Consider the following 21560-nt stretch of genomic DNA (forward strand, 5'->3'; position numbering starts at 1 on the left):
AAATGTTTCTGTTTTCTCTCATGAACTTTTGAAATGTTTGTAATAAATACCTGTAATGTAGTCTCAATGTCGAGTTTTTGTTTATTGGTCTCTATTTTTCTTTTTCTGCTTAGAATATTTATTTTTCTTAGTCTTCATGTGAGCCTGGTCCTCATCCTGCTTAGGCCTGTCCACATGCAGTCTTTGTACTCTTGTGTGAGAAATGACACCCCCTTTTAAAACTTCAAAGGTTTATTAAACCTTAACAAAAATACAACAGAAGACTGAATAAAGAAAAATCACAGCTCTGGAAGCATGGAACTAAACCACCTGGTACTCATCTACAAAATAGATGCTTCATCTTTCATACCTCTAGCCCCTCCCAACGTCTTGTCAGTTGACTCCTTCTTTGCCATCCAGTGGCAAGATCACTTTCTTACAACTTGATTGGAGGTCAGGGGTTACCCCAGTAATAAGCTGACCCTCCCCAAATGCTCCGACTGTCAAGGCCATCCTGTGACAACAATACAAGGGGAAGGGGAAAGAGGACATATTACAGTAATATAACCATACATCTACAAAACTTCTCTTAAAATAACAATATTCACCCCTTAATTGTAAGAGCCAATCATCTCATTGTTCATCCATAACATGTATTTATGTTAACTTTGGAAATGTCATAGTCAGTATACAAACACTTCTGCAGTGCTGTGCTCTGTGGGACATCCGATCAGGAGGGCCAGACTGAGAAATTTCTTCACAGGCAAAGGGACACATAGCCAGAGGGGACACACACCAATGCAGAGGGATAAAATGTAAGAAAATAAAGATAGTGCAGAAGGTAATCTCACCCTTGAGGAGTTGCAGCTGTACTAATTAACAAAGATTAGGAACAGGTCTGACTTTAACAGGCCACAGCTGTAACCAATGAGAAGAAGAGTGCTATAAGAGAGTGGGTTAGCTGGTTGAGAAGGAAATTGTAAACTAAGAAGGGAACTGGAAATAGGGAACAGAGGAGCTGAAGATTGTTGGCTGTGCTGTGAAGAGTCAGTGCTATCAGGAGCTGCCCGTGAGAAATCACCAGAAGGTATAGAACACTTGCAGTAAAATGACAACACACCAACAATGTCAAATCCCAATGGTAAAGCCACATTGGAGCTGTCAGAGCAGGAGTCAGTCTTGGATGGTGTTGTGTTTATCTAAGACAGGAATTCTAAATGGAGACTACATCAGTCATCAGTTACAAGATCTTTAGAGAAGAAATTATAAATTGCCACGTTTTCATTCTTAAGGAACATGAAAGCCTTTCTGTTCAGCCATCAGAACAGACTGTTTTTTACTTAAAAACTTTTTCCTTGCTAGCGTAAGCTAAATTAACAGAAGAATACCTGAAAAATGTTCTAAGAATACTTATAATTTTGCAATAAAGCATTAAGCACACTCTCTCACCTCAAGAAGAGCATCATTTAGTAGGAATCATGAAGGTGTAATGGTGTTCAAAAGGGAAGGTCAAATCCTCCTGCAGTCAGAAGCTAAAAAGACACTGCAAAGTTTTTAGGTCCTCTTTACCAGTAACTCTTCATTAATAAAGGCTGATATCAGCATCACCTAGAGAAATAAATCTTCCAATTATCAAATTGCAAAGTACTGAAATTAACATCAGAATTTACTGCTGCAGAAATGTCAATGACAGTGTACCTTTAATAATTATTATTTTTTTAAATAAATACCTTTTCTTCACAAAGAGTTGGAAAACCTTAAAAAGCTGAGTATTACACATCTTTGTACTGCAGGACATGGGATAAGGCATGCATCTTCTGACGTGATCAAAAAAAACCAGAATTTAAGGAAAAATTTATGTTTTGGGAGAACTAGAATTACTGGAGTCACATTCATGATGAAAGAGTGTTGTACAGTAGATTCTTTTGCCTCTATATTATAGAATATTTTAGGTAGGAAGAAACTTCAGTAAGCTACTTGTGTCTTTCTTTCTTTGCTAAAATACACTAAAATGTTCTTGTATCTCCTAAAACACAAGTGTGATATCTTGCTCTCAAAATCTTTGTTTTCTGCAGTTCCTTATTCACAACAAAATCTTTTCTTCATCCCTTTCAATGCTGCATTACTAATGGGACAGATCTTCACCCCACATTTCTGTCTACTGCTCCCTATGTAACTTAATAAGGCCACTGCTATTTCCTGTGCCTTTGGCTGGCCTGTTGGCTGCTCTCTACTGCTTCATCTGCTGGTCAGAATTGGATACAGATGATTAGATTTGCAGGTTGTGAGACAATTCAAGTAGCCTGAATAAGGATACTTGGCTTCTTTTGCTGGCTTTAATAAATACTTGTCTGCCAATTGTAAATGATCTTTTAAAGTCTGTGATCTCCACCTTTTTGACAAATTCTGATGTTGTCTATAAGTTTAAAAGTTATTTAGGTTATGGGGGATAGATGCACTAAAAGTCACATTACTAATACTTTTTTTCATTAAGAAACCAAGCTAAAGACAATTTGATTTGTTTAATTATTTAATGTACATGTGTAGAGGAATCTACGAGTAGCTCTTTGTATACTTCCTGAGTCTGCAGTATTTTTATATTCCACTGATTTGTATTTTTTCCATGGTGTGATTTTTTTTAATAGTGATTTATATTTTTTTCTCTATATGTGTGTGTATAAGTATTTTTACATGCATGCAAATATTTGTGGTTGTTTGGTTACTGATATCTAACAAAACTATATTATCTCAGTCATGCAGCAAATTGTTAACCTTAAATCATTCTTAGCATAGGGAACTCAATGTATCCAATGTATCCAAGAAACTTGAGTGAACCTAGGAATAAATTCTGAGGGGATTAGCAACCTTAAACCACCTCGGAGCTCATTACTTGAAGTAGTCATGTTAGAGATTATTTTCCTCTAGGTTTTCCATTTTGCTGGTGAATTAGAGAAAAGGAATAATGCAATACATCATTTCTAGGTTCATATTTTATGGGCTGACTCAGTCTCTACTTGGTGGTCTAATCTCCCCTCTTTTGTTCATATTGTACCAAAGTTCCTATGAATGTATCTTTAGATGCTTACATCTATTTTTTTAATTAATGTGAGATTTGTCTTTTTTATTGAAATATGCTTAACCAGGAGTTCTATTTGTGTTAGAATGAGCAAATCTTTTTGCAAACCAAGTGTGAGTATCAGTCTGAATCCACATACTGGGGGTACAAAATCATTTATACTACTGCAGACACCTAATTTGATGGAAAAAACCAAACTATTTGACCATGAATGCTTAAGATTAAGGAAATTAAAGTTGCTTAATAATATTATTATTAGTAGTAATGTAACTGGAAGCAAGGAGATAAATTAGTTATGTGAGTAAATGATGTGACACCTTCCTTATGCTGTGGCTACCCATCTGTAGATAAACAAAAGCTGTGTTATGTTTTTATTTAAAATTTCTTTCCAGTACATGAATTCTCAACTATAGAAAGGATTTGTGCTTTCTGAGCAATATTTATATAGTGAAACTACCACAATTATAAAAAAAAAAAAAAACAACAATTTTAAGATTAATTTGAAAAGACTGCTCTGTGGCAGAGCAGTCTATTTTAGGAAACTGAAAGTTTCCTTAGTCCTTTCCAGACACAAATGCAAAAACCTTAAAAGCAGAAGGATGTTGGGAAAGATACAGTCTGGATGACTAGTAGAGGAAAGAAAACAAGAAGCCTTTACAGATCTGCCCTCTCTTTTCAGATGGATGAATTGCCGATTCACTTTCTTTCTTTGGAGAAAGAAAATGATGGTATACTGATATATATAATACTTTAATCATAATATAAATATATATATATAAAATATATAATATATAATAGGATATATATGATATTATAATATATATATAGGATATTATAGTTATATAATATAATGTTATATAATTATAATATCCTGTGCTGTGCTGTGAAGTGCTGTGCTACAATAGGCTATGCTATGCTACAATAGGCTATGCGATAACAGGCTAGGCTATTCTATAATATGTTATAAGAGGCTATGCTGTGCTATAAGAAGCTATGCTATATTAGGCTATAATATGCGATGCGATAAAAGGCCGTGCAATGCGATAAAAGGCCATGAGATGCTATATTAGGCTATGCTAGAAAAGGCTAGGCTTTGCTACAATAGGCAAGGCTGTGAGGTAAGAGGCAAGGCTGAGCAGTAATAGGGTGATGCTGTGCTGTAATATGTTAAACTACAATATGCTAAGCTACATTGTGGTGTGCTATAATATTCTACATTAGGTTATTCTGTGCTATAATATTCTGTAATAGGCTATGCTGTGGTATAGTATGCTATGCTGTGCTATAATAGGCCTGGCCATGCGATAATAGGCAAGGGGACGTGATAACAGGCATGGCCATGCAATAATAGGCTAGGCTATGCAATAATAGGCTATGCTGTGCTATAATAGGCAATGCTATGCAACAATAGGCTGGCCATGTGATAATAGGCTATGCTGTGTTATAATAGGCTAATGCTGTGCTGCAATAGGCTATGCTGTGTTATAATAGGCTAATGCACTATAATAGGCTATGCTGTGCTATGCTATATAATGCTTTAATATTCTCTAATATGCTGCTCTATGCTCTAATATGCTATCCTATGCTATAATAGGATATGATATGCTATTTTAGGCTATATTATGTTTTATTAGGCTATGCTGTGCTGCAGTAGGCTATGGTATGCTCTAATGTGCTATAATGTGCTTTAATATACTATAATATGCTCTAATATATTATAGTATGGTGTAATATGCTATGCTTTCCTGTGCTTTCCTATGCTATGGTATACTATGCTATAGTATAATATGCTATGCTATGATATGGCATAATATGGTCTATTATGCTATAATATTATGCTAAATTATTATGCTATAATGTGCCATAATATACCGTAATATATTGTCTTACTGTGGTTCAGGGGCAAATAGCTCCTCTGTTCTCCTGGCTGTGGAGCCCGAGGCTGTTCCTTTGCCCAAGTTTGTGTTACAAGAAATAGAGAAATTCAAGGATGTTCTTGGTAAATGTCCCATTTTAATTCTATTAGTAAGGAAATTCCAGTCAACTGTTTTGCTCTGTTTAGTCACTACCAGCCAGAGACCACATTAATGAGTGGGAAATTTTCAACTGTGCTGGTAGAGGAGAGTACATCTCAGGGTGTTGTCCTGTGAGGAAAGTAATGTGCTGTAAATCTTTCTTACTATCCATGCTGTCTGCTTGATATGTCAGAGTTCAGAGTAAATGAAGAAACAATGGTCAGACTTTATGGGAATTATTTTATTTTGTCTTAGAACTGCTGTAATCACATTGAAATAAATATTCTAATTCCTTATTTTCTCTCTTCCTCCCCACCCCTACTCCCCTTCTCCTGCCATCCCACTCAATTTGTGGTACAACAGGAATTCACTTTTGGGTGCTTCCCAGTCTAAAAAAGGCAGTCAAACTCTTTCCTCATTGAGCTACAATCTCTTTTGTTATACGACTGGTTCATCAACTGGTTCATGATGCTTATACCTCTAATAATCACTTTCTGGTGATAATTTTCTATCAAATTTAGAATTTGGTGCCAAAACAGCATTCATAAACATGCAGAAATTTGACTTTTTAAGAACATTGTGTAAAGGAACCAAGAATACATGAACACATTTCTTGTCTGCTTCAGCCTTTGGGATTGGAAACTATTTTACAGCTGTATGTACAAACAAAGCACTTGCCGGGTCAGTAATTTCCCAACTTGCTACTACCTCCCACATATCTCTCTTCCTTTGTAGAGCCATACAAAGAGGTCAATATCACTAATCTGTTCTTTTGTAAATAGGAATTTATCTAAACTATTTACTGCTGGTATGAAATGTCTCTTCAAGGACTATTCCTGGCTTAAAACGAGATAATTAGGCATAAGCTTGACACCCTCTGATCTCTTTTGAGGACAGTTGTGCTCCATTGGTTCATGCTATTTAGGAACAGTATAACTAGGAAGTTTATAGCAGAAATTACCCTTGTAAATTAAATTCCATACTGTCTCCTGCATTTATACAGCAACTTAAGTTCTGTTACTCTTTGCCCAAACTCCGTATCATCCTGGAGAGGATCCACATTTCAAAATCATAGATCATGCTGACTAATGATCTTAAATGTACTAAAGGCGAATCGTTTGAGTAAGATAATGGCTCATTTTGGTTTCTCTGTATAAAAATATCTTCAAAAGCTTTTTATAGAATGATCTACAACCTCTTATTACATAAAGATAATTTAGAGATATGCAATGTGGACATAACTGAAGTTCCATCAATGGTATTAAAATGTTAATTTTGAAATGTATACATATTACATACATACATTTCATCTGACAAATTATTACAATTAATTTTTCATCACTTGAATTCTGGGTAAATACATTCTACGGTAATACAAACCACCAATATTTATTTAAAAACTGGCTTTTAGGATACAGTTGTATAAAATGTATTAATTTTATTTTAAAAATTTAACTTTTTATCTTGTAGAAGCATTTTAAAATTTTAAATGCACAAAATCCAATGCTGACAATTTGTTTTGGCTTGTTTTCTTTTGAATGGGAAGGGAAGCTAAAGAAAAGTAGAACAACATGAAGTTTAAACTGTTAAATATCTTAGCTGTATATCTTCTGATACACTTCTGAACAAAGCTTCAAGACAGCCAGATTTAATGTTTGCACATCAATGCTTAGAAAGGAATAAGCTGCTATGGGTGCCAGCTTACTTGTCCTGTGTTTTCTTAGGAGCAGCAGGCAACGCAGAGGGGAGCGGTGAGAATTCACAGTCAGTCATCTTCTGTGTCACTGCCCGCTGCGGGTGCAGCTCTCGCATACGGCAGGTTTTTATCCAGTGGAAAACTGGCTACTGGTATTTCCATGCCTGATAATTGACTGTTCTATGAGAACAGATTCAACTATCTAAGATGAAAGTTCCCAGCAGTAGGGTGTAGTTCTGGTGCCAGCTGCTCGAAGCAGCAGGTTCTTACTGTCTGTACACAGCTTCTTGGCTTTTAAGGGACATTGCAGCATGACAGGGTTGTAGTGCTGGCATAGGGTGTCCAGAAACGTGCTCACAAGGTGCTGATTAGGGCTGCTCTGGGACCACCCAGCTCATGCTGGCACAGTGGCAGTGCAGCCTCGAGCTCCTTGCAGTGTATGCTGCAAGTGAAAAAAAGGCAGAATTTATGATTGGTGAACTTAAAAGATAAAAGTAGAGTTGGATGCAGTGTGGTAGAAGGCAGTTTTGGTTTGACTGTTCAGTGCAGGTGTAAAGAGAAGTGGGAAAAAGTGGAAGAACTTGTTTGGGGCTTCTGTGTTGAATGAAGGAATACAATTATGCTCAGCGCTGGACAGCCATATGGGCTAGAACATAACCTGCTTTTCTGACTGAGCACACAGCTGCTGCTGCTAGGTTGGTGAAATATATTATAGATCTCAGCCTGCTCCATGGTTGGATTTACAAGCAGGAAATTCAGCTAATAAACTGTGGGGAGAAAATTCTGCAATTTAAAATTCCTGGTCAAGAATTGTGACTTTAAGCGAAAATTTCTTTGTTGAATCTTTATGGAAACAAAACTTCCATGGAAGGTGTTTCCACAATTACAGTTTCTATTAACATAAAAATCCAGGAAGAATCATTAAGCTTAAAATATTTTGGAGTAACAGAAGTTCTGTTATTTGCTGGTTTTTTGTCCTCTTGTTTTTGATTGGTTTGTGGGATTTTTTGGTTTTTGTGTGTGTATGTGATTTTGCAGTTTGTTGTGGTTTTTTGGGGTGGGTTTTTTCTTTCTTTTTTGGTTGATTTTTTTTGTTTTTATTTGGTTTCTTTTGTTTATTTTTTTGAAAACCATACTACTGAACTTTTTTTCCATTAGTGTTTAACATTCTAAGTCTTATTGAAATAACTTCATTAATTATCGTGCTAGTTTAAGTGATGCTTTACCTTTGCCATTCCAGTGGCAGAGGTAATACAGAGAATTAGTCCATCCAGCTCATCCACCTATCTCTTCTCAGCTATATTAACATTTGAGAACTAGTTTTCCCTGACCTAATAGCTTGTAGTGCTACATATTAATTACCTTTTTTGTGAAGCAATTTACCCTGAAGTCCCTTGCTGATCCATCTTTCCTTAGCTTTGGTTCATGCCCCTTGTTCTTCTGCCCATTATTCTGTCAAGTATTTTCAGGGCATCTGCCTTCTATATGCCCTTCAAAATTTTGTCTCATAATCATTGTGTTCTCCTAATCACTTCTACCCTAATTAATATATACCTTGCCTAATCTCCTTTCAAAATTCTCTTGCCCCATGTTACTATCTCAATTGCTCCCTGTCTCCCTGCTTGCTATTACCATCTGGTTTATCAGATTGTGTCAGATATTCTGAATAATTACCTGCAGTAAGGTCCACATAGCCTGTATTAAAAACTCAAGCTCTGGGACCAAATATCACAAATTTGTGGCCAAAACCTGTGTCCTTTCATCAGTTCAATGTAGATAGCAGGTGACATCCTAATGTTAATGTTCATATTAAATTGTGGTCAGTATTTCCTAATAAAATTAAGTACAGAAGGAAACAAATATATAGGCAGACACTTCCAGCATATTGTAAAGTAGCAAGCCTTACTGGTAAGTGCAGGGGAATGAGATGAAGTCAATGTACTAAGATGAGATGAAATCAATGCACTAAGAGCTAATTTCTAGCCTGGTATACTGGATCTCCCTAGGATGGAGCTAATTTTCTTCATGGGAACTCATAAGGTGCTGTGTTTTAGATTTTTGACCAAAAGAGTGATGATAGCACTATGAACAGTGCCTGCACAGCATGAGTGCCTTCTGCATGCTCAGTAAGATGGGTGGGAGTGTTGATTTGCTGGAGGGTAGGAATGCTCTGCAGAGAGATCTGGACAGGCCAGATGGATGAGCAGGTCCACTCTCTGCAGAGAGTCTGGACAGGTCAGTTGAATGAGGTTCAAGGAGGCCAGGTGCCAGGTCCTGCCCTTGGGTCACAACAACCTCAGGCAGTGCCACATGCTGGAGCAGGGTGAGTGGAAAGAGACCCAGAGGAAAACAGTCTGGGGCAGCTGTTTGACACGTGGCTAAACAGGAGCCAGCAGTGTGCCAAGGTGACCAAGAAGGCTAAAGTCACCCTGGCTTGTATCAGAAATAGTGTGGGCAGCTGGACTGGGGAAGTGATTGTTCTCCTGTACCCAGCACTGGTGAGGCCACAACTCAAATCTTGTGTTCAGTTCTGGGCCCCTCACTACAAGAAGGACATTGGGGTGCTGGAGTATGTCCAGAGAAGGGCAATGGAGCTGGCAAAGGTCTAGAGAGTGGGATATATGAGAAGCAGCTGAGGGAGACTGGGGTGTTTAGCCTGGAGGAGTCTCACGGGAGACCTTGTTTTCTACAACTACCTGAAAGGAGGTTGTGGCCAGGTGAGGGTTGTTCGGCCTCCTCTTCTGAACAACCAGTGACAGGACAAGAAGTGAAGCCTCAAGATAAGGAAGGTTCAGTTTGGACATTAAGAATTTCTTCACTGAAAGACTTGTCACGAATTGGGCTACCTGAGGAAGCTGTGGAGTCACCGTCCATGGAAATGTTCCAGAAATGACTGATCATGACTCTTAGTGCTCTGGTGTTCAGTCAAATGTTGGACTCAATGATCTTGGAGGTCTTTTCCAATTTTAATGATTTTATAATTCTATGATTCTGTTCCTCAGTCTGTCCCTGTCACAGTGAATAGGCTGTGAGAGGACAAAACCAGTAAATGACCTGAAACAACTGCAAAGGTGTTTTGTACTCTATAACATCATGTTCAACTATAGAAGTGAAAAAAGGGAATTTTAGGAAGGCTCTGCTCAGAGATGGGGCATCAGTCTGCCCTTGGGAAGCAGTGAGTGATTGCCTTTGTGCACTGATTTTGGCTGTGATGGATCTAATTATCTCCACAGTTGCCAGTATGGGGCTACGCTTTGGATTTGTGCTGCAAACAGTGTTTATAATACAGGGACATTTTTGTTACTGCTGAGTAGTGCTCACAAAAAGTTAAGGCTTTTTCTGGTCCTCATACCATCCAGTGAGTGTGCTGGGGGTGCACGAGAAGTTGGGAGGGGACATGAGAGGGACAGATGACCCCAAAAGACCAGCTCTACCCATCTGAATTATGTTCCTCCACTCCAGTATGCCCCCAAGATTCAGAGTTTTCCTGAAGTTTACCAGTAAAAGCTAGTGCCCTTCCTTTATTAGATTATTCTTTCTTTTCTTCCTTTAAAGAATAAATATTATTGAAAATAAAATGCAGAGTATCATCTTTCTTACATTTAGTTTCATGACTTTAGGTACTTATTTTCCCAAGCCTTTCATAAAATGTTCTTGGTTATGTATTCTAAAATGTACAGCAATGCTCTTATGGCTCTTGTTCTATTTTATTCATTTAAATAAGCCATATGTACCTGAATAGTCATTATACCATGATAAATTACTTTTATAACTCTACACATTGTAATTAATCTACTCTATTCCAGTATAATATCCCAATATAAGCAAAAAGGTTTTTTGCTCAATGTTTGTTCATAATTGGCATAGTCTATGAATTACATTAATATGTCCACAATTATTCAAAGACTAAGCCATAGAAATTCTACCTGCACAACCTTGTGTGTTTTTTCCTTGCAAAAATTATAACACTGTGATTGCATGTTGATATTCCAAGAGTGCTGGTATGAAGACAGGAAGTAGATGTCTTTTATATATAATTACCCTAGGACAGCTGCAATTTTCTATTACTTTTTTTTTTTCCTTCAATTTCTAGGTTTTTTGGTATGATATAGAAAATTAATACTATTGACTTATTTTTCTTGAGGCCTGGCACATCACAGGTTTATAACAAGATCATTTCTGCATTAAGTAACAGCATTTCTTCACCACAAGACAACCACTCATCAGTTGGAAAGACAAAGCACTGAGAGCCAAACCAACTCTTTCAAAACTTAATTTCCTCAAAAGAAAAAGGGTATTATTACAACAATGGATGTAAAGAGAAAAAGGTAATTCAGAACAAATGGTGGGGCAAAAGACAGAAAATATAGTTTAAAAAAATCAAATGTATGATGTGTCATTCTAATTGGAAGGAAAACACTGGAAATGAGCAGATGGTACCATTAACTAAATCAATTATGGGGCCATACTGATGTAATAAGGATTGTGTTGCCATGAATCATCTCACTTGTACTTACATTCCACTCTTTTGGTAATGAGCGTTAATGACTTGGCAAAGCCACAATTTTTAAGGTTTCATTTTAAGTCAAGAGAGAATAAAATTTGATTCAGTTCTGAAGAACTGAAACATAAGGTTTTTTAATTTGCTGCTTTTTCCAAACATGAGGTGTAAACACACATCCTCTGTGAAACAGCCAACACTCTTCTGATATTCAAAGCCAATAAACAGACATTAACAGACTGAAAGTATGCATTTAAGCCAATACTTCCACTAATATGTAACAAAGTCTCATGAAAGGTCACTTATTCCTTTTCTTAATGAAATTTTGACCTGCTGAACATGACATATCATAATTTTAGATGAACTAAAAGGGGAGTGAAGGATGATGGGAGAATATGACCTATCTTAGTGAATTTATCAACAGGAGTCCACATGGAGAAGGAAGAGGGAGAGTACACTTGAGCATGGAGAAAGGCCATGTCTGTCACAGCAGGTACTTCTTCAGATGGAAATGTTAAAATTAACAAAAGTGTATGCATTCCTAAATAGATGAAAATTGGTTAGAGTACAATGTGGGGAGGTTTTAGATTGAAAAATTTTATCTTGTTTTTAGTAAAAGGCAGGAGAAAAAATGTGCATAACTTTATAATGTATTCTTTCCACTAAAGCCTCCATTGAAACTTTCTTCAGGCATTAAGCAAATGTAGACATCAAGCAGAACTTCATCATCTACACTAAAAGAAATAACTGGAAACACCAATGGTTCGTATTTAGTTTTCAGCAACTACTTGTTATCTGTAAATGTATCGCTTTAATAAAAAAAAAATAAAGTAAAGAACAACACCCACTGGATCTTTTGTTTGTTTTCTTTGTATTGAGCTTCAAAGAACAGCTTTTCCCTCAATCTGGTCAGCAAAACAAAGTACAAGACTGTATGGTCCAAAGGTTTGCTCCTTCTAAACTTACTAAAAAAATGTCATTCAACAAAATTCTTTTAAAAGAGACTGGGAATATAGATAATGAAAAAGAATATTGACCACAACAAAGCAATTTATTAATTGGTAAAATACAAACATATCAGCTATAAAGCAGTAGGGTTGCTAACTGAAAATAATGTAGAACTGAATACAATGAAAAAAGAGCACCAAATACTACACTCTGCATTGTGGAAATGAAACCTGAACCTTTGCTTGACAGCATTGAGGTGGTGATAGTGAAGAATTCATTGTATTGTATGACACTGTTACATGTCCCTCCTTTCCATTTCTTTTCTTCTCTTACTGAAAACCCCAAGGTGCAGGTTCTTTGCTCTCCTTCAGTTACTGTAATCCCCTGTTGATTGTTCAGCTTACAAGCAGGAAAATAGGTATTATCTGAGAGACAGAAAAATTCACTTTCTATACACTTTTGACAACAGCAAGGGAATTCAATCGTGTCATGTCTCGTGTGTCATACACTACCATTTATGCGTGGTTTTTCTATTATTCCTAAAATAGAATGGTGTGGAAGATAAGGAAAATGCTCCCAGGGCAAGGAACACAGGCAGTGCTTCATTTAGTCCTCTAGAACATCATATTACTCCATGCTTTCTTGCATGTTGTGAAGTTATAAACCTCATTTTGTTATGTTAAAATAGTTCCTGAAGAATTATTTGAGGAGCCCATTTGCTGGATTTTTTGACGTTCTTGACCAAGTTAAAGAAGAACAAACTTGGATGAAAAGAGACATGCCAAATGGAAAATGTGGAATATATGCATTTATTATAATAGTTGCATTCCCAGTATTAACACATCAAAATGTGTAGATTTTATCATTGTATTGTCATCAATCATGATGCCAGGAATGAGATTTTAATCTCAATCACTGAGATGATGACTTTCTTACTAATATCTTCAATCTGGAGGTAAAGTAGCTTTGAAAGTCAAGTAACTTTGAAAGTCAAGTAGCTCTGAAGGTCACAGGTGTTGTAATCCTAAAATGTAAAGTTTGATATCTCAGACACATAAATCACTTAAAATGTTGGAGTGGTATTAGGAACTGAATTTAATCTTTAGATAAATATCTCCTGGTTATGCCTGGCTTGTCAATTAATTGTCAGTGTGAAATTTCACTTTTTAATACCTTGGTTTAAGAGTTGCAGTTTCAAAACTCACATAAAAAAACCCCGCTGTAAATAGGAAGACTAGTTCCTGAGAAATAAATCTAGTTATATGCAGGTATATTTGGAGCTTTGAGCTGAGATGCACTTGCAGATCTACCTTTACTCTATGTAAGTGGAATACATATCAGAGAAGGTGATGTAGAGAAATACCTAGACTCTCTGCACAATAATAGAAAAGAGCTGGAAAGTTCCAAGTTTCTGTAGTTTCATCTTTTTTTTTTTTTTTCACTCAGTCAGTATACTTTTGTATTAGACCCACAGGTATTAAGAGATCTTTACCCATTTTATCCATAAAAAGGACTCCATTCATAAACTCCAATGCTTCTATAAGGAAAAAAAAACAACTGCAAGTGATGGAAATATTACATTTTTAGAAGATGAAGCAGCAGAATTTTCACCTTTAGCACATCCACTGATGTGAAACTACTGAAAAAGGACTTAGAAGAAGTAAGAGAAAGAAATTCATTTGTCCAATATTTCTCAGAAATTCTGTAGATACTGGAAGTAAGTGTTAAAACATTTGAGATTTTATATGCCTAAACTGTACTCTTGAGAATAGACCCTTAATTTGATTTGTAGTTTTGATAGAGTTTTTTAAAAATCTGAAGACTCCACAGTGTGTGTTATAGTGGAGTTATAGCATGAAATTGCAACAATGAACAGTAAAATGAGATTTATTTTTTTTTTTTAGTTTTGTGTGGAAACATTGCACAGTAATTTAACCTACAACAAATTAGTGGTGGTATTTACCTCAGAGTACGCTTTAACTGTAAAGAATTACTTCTTCTTCTGGTGCTATAACACTTTATCAGTCCAGAAATTTTAACCTTTTTTCATACAGCACAGTATTGTACATAAAAAATTCATGGTACACATATTCCTTGAAAAGCACAACAGAGGCAAACATATCTATCTCTCTCTGTAGTTGTAATGGTTGAGATGTGGAAAAGTAATTCATCCCTCTGAAAATATTAGCAAGTAATTTTAGAAAAAGAAATGTCAGCTACACCATATGTCCTATAAATGTCATCTGTAAAATAAAGAATTTTTTTATTCCAGAAGCTGTAGCCTAAATTGCTTACCTGAGGAAATTGAAAATAGCTTTAATGTGATTAATTATCTTAAAACCCATAAAACCTTGGGGTTTTTTTTATTTAAAAGTACTACTCTGCAATGGGAAAAGTACTTGTATTATTTTGAGGCTGTGTACCTGTCTCATGCAGAAAAACATATCAATAATATATAAAGTATGAATGTACAAATTAAAAGCCCCCATGAAACACCATATTTTTATGAAACCAAACCTCTCAAGTTGTCTCAAGCACCTTCAAATTTTTCCTTCCTGCAAATTCTGGCTATTGCAGCAAGCCCCACAACATGTTGTATTGGGTTTTTTTTAAGATATTCTAAATCTGATCTTGTTTGGCATGTCAGGCAACAGAAGGAAAAAGTATTTGTTTAATGTCTTTATTTAGAAACATCTTTTTTGCTGTGCTGTTGTTATATTTAGACAATTGGCTGCAGACTACTTAGCTTAGTTTCAAATTTTATTATGTGGCATATATCAGAACAGGTATTAACTGTGTCACAGGAGATTGAAGGTGTGGATGATCTGATCTGCTGTGGCATATTCCATATTATTTCTCTTCAAAACCTATTATTCAAGACTTGTGATACATGATGGGCACGAAAAAGTGATTAGTGCAGAAATGTTATCTTTCAAATAGGGAATTTCATAACACCTGGATATATATTATATCATCTTATCTTTAGATAATACACCTTTCCAATGAAATTCCTCTCTGTCCTTAGGGCCACAAAGACTTCCTTCCCTAGGTCTCTTTATACAAGACAAAAAAGGTGTTCAACTTTTGAACAGTCAAGATGGTCTTTAAAATTAACTGGGGACTGCAAATCTTTTCTGTTTTATGAAGTGACTTGCCATAAACAATGACATTCTGAAGACAAAGGAAAAGGTGGTGCTATCTAGGAATTAAAGTATTGCAATTCAAGCTGATGTTCATATTTATAAATCAACTTTTGTAATGTGACCAATCTGGTCTATTCCAAATTTTGGAATAAAATTTGTGAATAATTGTGCCTAGGTTCAAATGAAACATTAATTTTTTCTGTGGAAACAAAATCACCAACACCATCACCAGCACCACCAACAACACAACAAACAAGCAAATAAAAATTCTCAAAATAATTTAGTTTCAAAAATATGGGGGTCTTTTAGCAGAAGTCATTTTATATTATTAATGGGAAAAAACCCAATGTATCTCTGTCTACACCAGCTTTTTTTCTCCTACAGAAAGCAGTTTGTATACAAAACTGAGATTAAAAATACTTGCAATTTGTTTAATGTTCTGAGAGCTTAAACAAATTCTGATCTTAGAAACAATTTCTTTGTTGCAGGTCATAGCTCTGTGTAGGCCAATTTTTCTTGTTTCTTATGGTCGAATTGCTTTGGAGGTTTATATAATTCATGATAACCTGTGAGATGATATTCTCCCAGTCTACTCCACCATATTGTTTTACTGGGGTAATGTTGAGTGGACAGCCTGTGGTTCTGCCTCTCTCCCACTACAGAATATTATTTTAAAGAGAAAAAATAAAGAAAAAAATATAAGGAAAATGTCTAGAATGGTGAACATGAGATGGCAAAAAACGTCAAGGAGACAAATTTCAAACTGTGTTTCTTTTGCAAGTGGAAAGATCATGACTGTGTAAAAGAACTCTTTTACAAATGAAGAGAATGGGTAAAAGCAAGAAAACAATAGCTTTGAACTATCTTCTTCTAGTGACTCATAGTTCAGCTCTGTATGTAGAGCATGACACCCGAAGGTATGAGATAACCCTTTGCTCAGTTGGGGTCAGCTGTCCGTGTTGTGTCCCCTCCCAGTTTCATGTGCACCACCAACACCACCCTAACGGGGCATTGAGAGAATGGGAAAAGGCCTCGATATTCTCCAAGAGCTGTTGTTTTTATGTTTTTAATTTCATGTTCAATAAGAAGACTATTGCACATCACAATGAACTTTGAAGGTCAGCACTAGTTGACAAAAAGTTTTTCAAGAGAAGATGTGTGTTTTACCATCTATAGGAAAAATTTCATTTCCAATTTGTTAGGAAGTCTTAAGTTCAGGTATAATGTGCCATATTCTTGAAACATTGGTCATGTTAAGACTCACAAACTCCTGAGGAATACCTCACACAGTTTATGTGGAAGCAGGTTATACTTCAATAAACAGTTAATCAGACATGTTATAATTGACACTCTGCAAGTATTCCAGACTGAGTTATATCAAGGCCTTTGGCAGTCTACTTGGAGACTAAAGCCTCAGGACAACATTTCTGCATTAGAGTCTTTAAAAATGCTAATAACCTGAAAAATTTTAAGGGAAAATCCATCCCTACAAGAAAGCTCTTTGGAAGAATGCTTGCACATTTTTTGTATGTTTGTAAAAGGCCTAACACAATGGAAGTATTACTCCTGACTTAAAGCTGCTGGAAAGCATCTGTGACACTAAGACACAATTTCGATGTTGAATTTTCCTTGCTTGATCTTCTTTCAGGAAGCTGATGTCACAGATTTCTGTGATATAACCTGTTGCTAAGGGCAGAAAATAAAGATTCCAGAAAGTGAAGTAGCAGAACTTGAAGAATTTTATCTCTTCATCCAGGTTGAAATAGGTTGAGTCAACAGGGAATTATAAGATTACAGCTGCTAAGGTTCTGTGATAAACAATTTTTAGGAACTAGTAGGCAAAATTTTACACCTCCATTAAAACATAGTTCACGTGTCACTGTTAGTGACGTGTAAAGGATATAAAGGCACATATCTCTCTCTCTCTGTCCCTGTAAGCCCTCTCTCAAATAAAAGAAAAGGGCTTTTGTACCTAAAAGGACTACTAATAAGTAAAGAAGTAATATTAAAAGTAGGGAGGAATTTCAGGACTACTATTAAAAGTAGAGTCTTAATCACATTTAGTGTTAAAAAGTAAAATATTATGTCATTTTAGGCAAAAGCAATTCTAAAGACAAAAGTTTGGAATGGCATCCAAGTCTAGTTTCTATTCTCTTGGTCTGATAAAGATTGACATTTATCTTTGAATTGTATGGTTGACAGGAATCCATCTTAACAAATGTTGATTTTAAATGAATGAAGAAATGCCGAGTGGTTTGCTAATATCAAGATGAAATATAGTTGAAGTTTAGATAAATTTTTGGTAGATTGTAAGCTATTAAACTTCCATATGTTTGGCCTAAATAAACTCAGGATTGTTATCTCTTTGTCTATCATTCATACCTACTTAATTCCTTCTTATTCTAGTCCTGGCTGCTGTATGGTCATAAAGAGAGAGTGGAACAGTACACCAAAATCTGCCAAGAAATCAATAAAGCTGGAACCTCTTGTGTATATTCATTGGAAAGCCAACAAAGTAATTTGTAAATTTTAAAGGTTCAGTGAAAGGAAAAAAGGATACACTGAAGTCCAGACTGGTACATTAGAAGTACTTCTGCTTATGTGTTGTGGTGTCTGTTCTTGAGCAAATTTTGTTTTTTAATTGCAATAAAGAACAGATCAAAGAGAATGGGTCAGTAACTCCTCATATGTCACAAGCTCCTGGATTTTTCAGATATTAGTTATTAAAATATGCTCTTGTTCATCTCTTGATGCTCCAAACATCTGTTACAGTTTTCAAATTTTGTGATTGAATCTTCAATTATGTTTAATGTTAGTTTCAGGGCTCTCAAAATCATACTTTTTTTTTCCATTTTCCAGGATTTTTTCAATAATATATTAACAGTAATTGTATGCTTTAAAATATTAGATTTCTGCCTTTGTGACTACAAAAGTCTTGACATCCTCTGATTGAGAAATATGAACCTCTTTTGATCACAGAAAAATTATACCAGACTGCTGTGGCGAATGAAAGGTAAATCTCAAAAGTTCTTAGTATGAGTTCAAATAATCATCTACAACCTGATGTTCATACTAGTCAGTCCAAGAATTAACCATATGAGTTAGAGTAACCAAATCGCAGAGCTTCAGATTTTCATTGCTATTGTGTCACTCCAACTGCACAACTTCTGTTTGAAAGAAAAACAGGAAGAGACATTTTTTTTTAATTTCAGAAAATACAGATAATGTGAATAGCAGAAAAAAAGACGTACTGAAGAAAAACTTAGAAAGGGATTTCTAGTAGCCAACAGATGTATAAAAGATCTTGGGCTAGAATTGAAAGAGAAAAATAAACTTGAGTTATCCATTTTAGCACAAGGAAGAATTAATCTGGCAGAGGGAAGCTGCGTGTGGGGAGATTGGACAGTTAAGTTAGACGAGGCTAGGCAGAATTTGAGAAGTGTTTGGGGAATACATGCAGGGCCAGGATGAAGTGGAAGTTAAAATTTGACATTAAGATGTTAGACACTAAGACAGACAGCAATTTTCATAGGACAATCAGATCAATAAAAAATGCATTGTCTGAGAGACAGTATATGAGTTTATAAATGAATGGCAAACAGAGCAGAAAGCCAAGATCAGTTATGTAAAAGGTATGCATGAGTTGAAAGAGGATCTAATCAGTTTTTGCAATGTCTGATTTAATGTACTGTAGGTACCAACACTGCAGCATATCCCTGTTTTGTAACACAATGGAGCAAAACACGATACATCACACAATGTAATGCTACCTCTTTTGCCATTTCATTAGCTTACTTTCTTCTATACATTACTTTCAGTTTATATGTGAGGCTAAAAATTTGATATATCTTACTTTAGTTTTGGACACTGGCAATGGGAAGAGGGAAGGTTTTAATTTCAACTTTTAATTTTAGCTTTTTTTTCTACTACCTGGGAAAATTCAGTTCCCAAAGCCTGAATGACACCCATCATGTGAATTGATATATTACAAGACAGTAAAACTAGTAGCGACAAGGACATTTAGTTATGAAAAGCTTTTGTTCTCAAAGAAAAGCCTTTGATTGGGTTACGTCTGGTCTATTTTGCATTAAATTCTGTATTGTCTGCTATCAAAACATCTCTGAATATGAGCTGATGCTTGAAGACAAAACAGTGGAAATAGCAGTCCAGGTGCACTCTGAAATCAGTGTTAATTTTTCAAAGCCTTTAATTTCCCCTCTTTCATTATTTTCTTTCACAGTGTATATTGCTTCCTTTCAGGACACATGATAATGAAAATGACTTCTTTGTTTTCATCCAGTGATCATGATTGCCACTAGTAGAATTATCTTTGAAAACATCACACTTTTATCCTCCTGCTTTCATCTTTTTGGAGGCATTAATCTTCAGTCGAGGGAGAAAAGCAATATCTCAAGTCATATCTACTCTTTCACACTATTCAGCTAGCACAGCTATTTTGGACAAATCTGCTAAATAAATTTGCAATGCATCCTCAAGTGTAGTTAATAATAAATACAGAGTTGTGACAGTAAGCATCAGTATAATCAAACCTTTCTTTTTATTTTTCAAAACCAGCTGACAGAACTGTATATTATTTTTGTGCTTAGGATTATGATCTTGACAAAAGGGCTGGAGAATTCTTCAGAAATGAATTACTGGAAAAAAATATTTACTGTGACTTGGAAGTTCAGTGCCTCAAAAGCATCTGATCACACATCTAAGAAATGTTTTCTTGGCATTCAGAATGTATATGAACACACAAATGGTTCATAAATAAATTTAATGTTCCCTCATGATCATAGTGATTTGATTTTGCTGTGGTATGGATATCGGTATTATAGCTATGATGGAAAGACCCTGTTTTAGACCTAGTTATCTGTAGCAGCCAGGCCCTGTGCAGACATGAGACAGCCTTAATGTAGATTAATTTATTGCTCTGGAAAGATCCATTTACATAACTAAGTCACTAATGTCAGAAAACATTTTTCACCTAGAGTCAACTGCAATGCAAAGCAACTCATTTCGAGCTTACAGTCACTCTAAGGTCATGAAGTTTAATTATGAATTTGGTACAAGAATAAATTCCTTGGACTCTTAAGTTCAAAATGTTGAGAAATAATTTTATGGTGTTTTCAACATGCAGTATTTATCTGTCATCTGCACACAAAGTATATTTTTATTTGAACCCAGATTTGGCTATAGCTGCTTTCAGTCCAAAGCATACTACAATTTAAGGTGTGCCAGAGACAAGCTGTGTTCGTTATGTGAGTGATGAAATATAAGAAGACATGGGGGAAGAAACCAACTACCTGACCTTACAATGCAACTGGAGAAGAATTCTCAAAATGTAAACAAAATTAACAGAAACTCATCGGTATTTTTGCCTTAAGGAAAACATAATACGTAACTGGAAGCTTGTGAGTTCTGGTCAGTGATAGAGCAGCTGCATATATAAAGACCTCAGGGCAGCAATTAAATATCTCCCCAAAATATACTGAATCTTGATGCTCTTCAGGGTTGTAGTGACCTAGCTCTGTAAGAGTTGCCACTACAGGGGCAGAGTACCCTGGAGGAAGCAGAGAGGCTTAAAACACTTTTTTTCTATATTATTGTTACCTCTAGGTAAACAGTTTAACAGGTGAACATGTCAACATCTTGTTAGTAAGAATTCAAAATTCCCTACTTAATTAATTCCCTGATAGATTCCCACATCATAGCTGGATGCTGCAATGGTTCAAATAGAATACGTTTCAGTGATATCCAATCTGTGTTTTGGCAAAACAGCTGATTTTTTAAAAAACCTTTTTTCCCCTCTACATGTAAGCAGAGGATTTTTAAGGTCCCTTTCAACCCAAACCATTTTATGATGCATGATTCTATGATTCTGTTGATCTGGCCTCTAAAGAAACACTTTAATGCTTAGTTTAAAATAAATTGATATCAATTTTTAGTAACTTTCATCCAATTATTTTATTTTTATTTATATATTTATATAAAATTTTTGCGCACGTATTTGAATACAAGCTTCTCGGTTTGGTACAGGTCCTTCATATAAAGATATTTCTTCAATTTTCTATTTTTAGCAATTTTCAATTTCCAGTTTTCTCCAAGCAATCTTATAACAAATAAAAACTTCAACTCAGAATAAACACCTCCCCATACTGGAAACACACATAATGTTTCCTTTATTTATCCCATAAAC

Source organism: Motacilla alba, chromosome 2 (genome assembly GCF_015832195.1).
Source record: "Motacilla alba alba isolate MOTALB_02 chromosome 2, Motacilla_alba_V1.0_pri, whole genome shotgun sequence".
In the NCBI taxonomy this organism is placed as follows: Eukaryota; Metazoa; Chordata; class Aves; order Passeriformes; family Motacillidae; genus Motacilla; species Motacilla alba.